The following is a 5,012-nucleotide window of genomic DNA, read 5'->3' as shown; positions in this document are numbered from 1 at the left end:
AAAGGCTTAAACTTTTGCTGAAACTTTCCTAAATGGAACGTTCAACCATTCTCTCACCGTGCAAAGTTTGGTACTAGAGATACAAATTACCCAAGATTTAGCGATAACTGAAATTCGAAATGAACGCCATCCTTATGTTAACTCTATGGGTGAAAATAAATTCTGGATTTTCGAAAAACTAAGACTGTGAAAGTTTTCTCTTTCTCCAAGAGCTTTGAAATGAGCCCCAACAAATGGTACATCAGATAAGAATTGTAGAAATATGAGTGAATATTTGTCCCCGAGGCGCGTTCTAGCTCTTATCTTATCTTGTAAATTAGCATAGTAACAGCAGATTGTATTGGTATTGAAGGTTTGCGACAAAGAAGTGATCATAGGGTTTCCGAAACGAATGAACACTTCCTTACTGTAGGAAAGTCTTATGCCAAAGTTTAAAACCTATAGTTTTTAGGCTCTTTTGCGAAGACTTGACTCTTAAGTTTTAAACGCTTGATAGCATCATTCTGATATTTCATGGAAGACGTCCATTTTGTTATTGATAGGCCTTTGAAAACCACAGATCTTATCCACTATGTGTTTTCGTCTGGACAGCATAGTTCTCAACATATCTACAATTAATAAACATTGAGACGTTTGTAGGGCTCTTGATTGAAATATTTTAATTCAGTTTAATCTAAATATATCTAAATATACTGCTGTTCGAGTAATAGAGTGTTCACACCCTGTGCATGCTATCAAATATTAACCTGAAAGCTGATTCGTCTTTTTGAAGTTCAAAGATCCATACTTATCGACAAGAGCGGGTTGTAGCGAGAATTGTGGCCTCATCATCTTGCATATAAGTTTCCAAATATCTGCCCCTTCTCACGTGACAATTTGAGGACGCGTATAGACCACAATACTTTTGACAACGGCTTGTTGCAAAATACGACCGCGTTCATGACGTTCAACTCAGGGACTAAAGCCCCTGGAAAAGTAGCGTTTGGCAGTTTGTTTAACTTCATTTTGAATTCAGTTGTAAACAATAACAACGTATTCGTATATGTCTATGTTCACAATTCACATATCAAATATTTTAATGTCTTACAGGAACAAGGCCAAAGTTTTGGCCTGGATAACTGCGATGCGACTTAAGCACTAAAACCCAACCTTAGCTGACCCTTTAATAATATGGGACGGGGTCGCTGGAAAATATAATAAACCAACGCTTTAATCTTTGGAGAAATAACAATGAGTATCTGATCTCTTGCAGGAAAATGATCAGGGTTCAAAGCAGACCGTTGACCTTTTTGGTACTCTTTACTCTAATTACCATACTCGGCCAACTTGGATCGTCAACGGCAATTCGAACAGTAGTAGGTATTTGTGATGTTTTTTACTTAGCAACTGTTGAGAATAGTTGACACTATGAGCAGATAGCTTGAGTAGCTGGTAGACTATGCTGTGCAGTCTGGCAAATGGCAAGGAAGCATTTTGTACTGGACGTCACAAGGACTTCAATGGGACTAGATCGTGGAACCATACAATCTTCAATATCTATCATTTTATTTGATACTCACTAAAATTAAAAGGCCAGTAGCAGTAACGTTTGATGATTTCTTTCGCATAGTTTGTGATTTGTAAGCTTATGTTACTTGAAAGCTCGTGTTCTATTGCCAAAGCATTTTGAAACCCCAACTCTCAAACTCTCAAACTTCTTCAATATATTTTCGGTGAACCACTTGCGTGGGCTCATTTTGAAGCCCGAGAAGTAAATTATTTGTATAACGTTTATTTTTGTGAAAATTGAAAACTTTAATTTGTCCTCATGCAGTTAAGACAGGGATGACCACCACTTTGCATAAACATCGGTAACTATTGATAATTCGTTTCTTTAGTAACAAAATTTGTATGGTAAGCCAAGATTTTTGTTCTTCATTTTGGAATCCAAAGACTTAAAGTTTCCTCCAGCAGAGTTTGAGCAAAAGTTTGTGTTTTTATCGTGGCTTAACGGGCAGCAAATTTATATATTTTCCGACAGTGCTGTATGCGAGACACGCCGACGTCTGGACATAAAATGTGTAAACTTCAAAACCTCAACAACGTCCTCCAATTCTTGAGACAATGCAAGGTACCACCACACAACACCTTACGTTATCCACTGGTAAGATTAATTGTTCTCCTCTCTATGGTTCTACTCTGAAATCTCATAGTTATTCACATTGTCATCATTTTTGTTCTTCTTTATGCCTGTCTGTCTGTCTGTCTGTCTGTCTGTCTGTCTGTCTGTCTGTTTGGCTGTCTGTCTGTCTGTCTGTCTGTCTGTCTGTCTGTCTGTCTGTTTCGCTGACTTGCTCTGTTGATTGGCTGTCAACCTGATCTGTTCTCTCTCTTCGTCTATCCCCTCGTTCCAATCAAAGCAATGGTTATGCTCTCAGGAGGCTTCCTTGATAGTCAAAGGTGACTTGATGAATGAAATAATGAGGGCTAACAATCACCTTTGGATATTCAGTGACAACAACAACTAATGCGAGAACCAGGGATTAAGGACTGCCCCTTTAAGCTCAGGCTCTAAAAGACTGACGTTCGCTCTCCTCCTCTGTGTCTGCATATCTTTCTATTATCTCTTCGAATTTCTGTCTGTAATCATATGTGTAAAAAAATCTCTGCCTATCCCTCTCTCACACTGTCTGTCTACCTATCTGTCTCTCCGTCCGTCTGTCTGTCTCTGTATCTATCTATCTATCTATCTCTGTGTCTGTCTGTATCTGCCTGTTTGGCTGACTAGTTGGCTGGCTCTTTGTCTCTGTGTGACTTTTTCTCTCTCTCTCTCTCTCTCTCTCTCTTCTCTCTCTCTCTCTTTCTCTCTCTCTCTCTCTCTCTCTCTCTCTCTCTCTCTCTCTATATATATATATATATAATATATATATATGTATACATACTCCCATTTCCGATGTTTTTTAACATTATATTTACACCTGACCTTCTCATTTTTTATCCATTCAGGAGTGTTGCTACATACATGAGTATTCCAACTGGTGCTGCGTTGAGAGAAAAGTGCTTCGTCCCCATCTAACTTAATTTGAATCTTCGAAAACATTCATTAGCATTTGGAAAAAGTGCTAAATTATTAATTTTAAGACTTTTTCAGTTATTAAAAATAAGCACAATAGACAGGTTCTATTGCAGACGTATAAAAGTACGTCAATGCAGTGACATAGGGCCGGTTTCCGATTGAAAGAGGATATATTTCAGCTTGCATAAACTGCAGCAACATGTAATAGTCGACCTAAGACAGTGCTTTCAAAACGTTAGGCATTCTAGTGGAAAGAGTGGACAATAAATGAAAATCTATAAATTAATCTACCATAATGGTGTTGTGTCTTTCCCTTCCTGTCATCAGAGTATATTTTGCAGAGACAGAGAGAGAGAGAGAGAGAGAGAGAGAGAGAGAGAGAGAGAGAGAGAGAGAGAGAGAGAGAGAGAGAGAGAGAGAAGAGGAGAGAGAGAGAGAGAGAGAGAGAGAGAGAGAGGTGTTGATGGGTTGGTTGTCCAGATAGATAAAGGACAGACCAATGGGTTAACATATGTCAACTGAATAACCCCAGCAAACTAGTAAAAATTAGATTGATTTGGACGTTTATTCCTCAAAATCTATGATTCAAGTCAAATCTTAGAAAAGTGATTGAAAAAACGCTCCTTTTATTACAATCCTTAATATACATAAGATTCTCTAAGCTATTCTCAGGGCAATGAGAGTCATGAAGCGGGAAAGGTTACTAATAAAGATTTGTCATTGATCGACAGTATTCTGCGTGCAGTTGAATCGACGTATATCAGAGATTTTACTCATCACGTTAGCGTACTGTTCTCAAGGGTAATTGTCAAATGCTACGACCGTGAGTATTGATTAAGCTAGAATGCGCCCTCGGAGACAGATATTCGGACTCTCAAAACTTTTACAATTCTTTCGTGATCTACCACTATTGTTGGGGTTCATTTTAAAACCGTAATGTTTACATATGATATGCGTCCATCTACATGTAGCCACGGGCCCTCTGTGATTGAGGGACCCTTGTGTAGCCTTTTCTTCGTGTTATTGAACAGTTATATATTTTTTATCTTATCTCCATAAGATCGACCGGCAAACAAATCACAGAGCATTATAGCTAATGCAAAATTAGAGTCTAGTCTGGCCCCCTGCCCCATCTCTACCGCTGGCTGCGCTGCTCTCGAAAATAGAGTCAGGATGCGCACGTATAAATCAAATTTTATTTTGACCCGTCTTTGGCAGCACATGTAATATGTAGGTTACCGCCTCATTTTTTATGCCCGTTCAATATTTTCTTTCTGGTCCGTGAATACTAATTGAAGCTCAAGGTCACGCTGCCGACAAAATGCTCTAGTTATCTCAAGTAGGGCCTTTATTGAAATTGCCATGTTTGTGAGCCTGCCAATATTATCAATTTTCTTGTGTTGTGTCCACTTTTCTCAGATGGGAGCCGATTTACTGCATGGAGCTGGAATTTCTACTGATAAGTCGCCTTGGGCCGATAAACTTAGAGATACTGAAACATGGAAGTGAAGAGTAACAGGTGGTTTCAGTTTTTTGTATCATTTACTATAGGCGAAGGAGAAACCTTTACTCAGTGTGTTGTGCCCAAGTCGAGCAACCTACAACGCTGCTACGTAAAAAAGTTTTAGGAAAACTAAAAATGTTTGTATTCTGATAATATCACTGTTCTTGTCTACTAATACTTGTACCTCTCATTGCAAAATATTGGAATGAAAAGGAAGACATACGGTCGAGCATTTGACCAACACAGTGACTTCAAATGAACACCTGTAACAGTGCGGACGCAGCTATACCCGGCGACGTGCCATCTATTTTCTTCAAGTGGGGAGTATTGGAAGCGAAACTTTCAGGTTTTTTGCTCCCGACATTTTTCTTCCCCGCGTTTGATTTTGTCGATATTCTTTACTCAGGCAACAAACTGAAGGCTGTGTCCTCAGTTTTGGCTATAAAGCCGTGA

General features: G+C 38.9%; 1 long non-coding RNA gene across 1 annotated transcript; it reads left to right on the top strand.

The window, feature by feature from the left end:
• The first annotated feature begins 1,250 nt into the window (after positions 1 to 1,250).
• On the top strand, positions 1,251 to 3,339 carry LOC139129364 (uncharacterized). Its single transcript, XR_011551550.1, has 3 exons — positions 1,251 to 1,355; positions 2,021 to 2,143; positions 2,986 to 3,339. It is a non-coding gene; the product is annotated as an uncharacterized lncRNA (long non-coding RNA).
• The last annotated feature ends 1,673 nt before the right edge of the window (positions 3,340 to 5,012 follow it).

Source organism: Ptychodera flava, chromosome 1, assembly GCF_041260155.1.
Source record: "Ptychodera flava strain L36383 chromosome 1, AS_Pfla_20210202, whole genome shotgun sequence".
Classification (NCBI taxonomy): Eukaryota; Metazoa; Hemichordata; class Enteropneusta; family Ptychoderidae; genus Ptychodera; species Ptychodera flava.
This window is presented reverse-complemented; position numbering and strand designations above follow the sequence as displayed.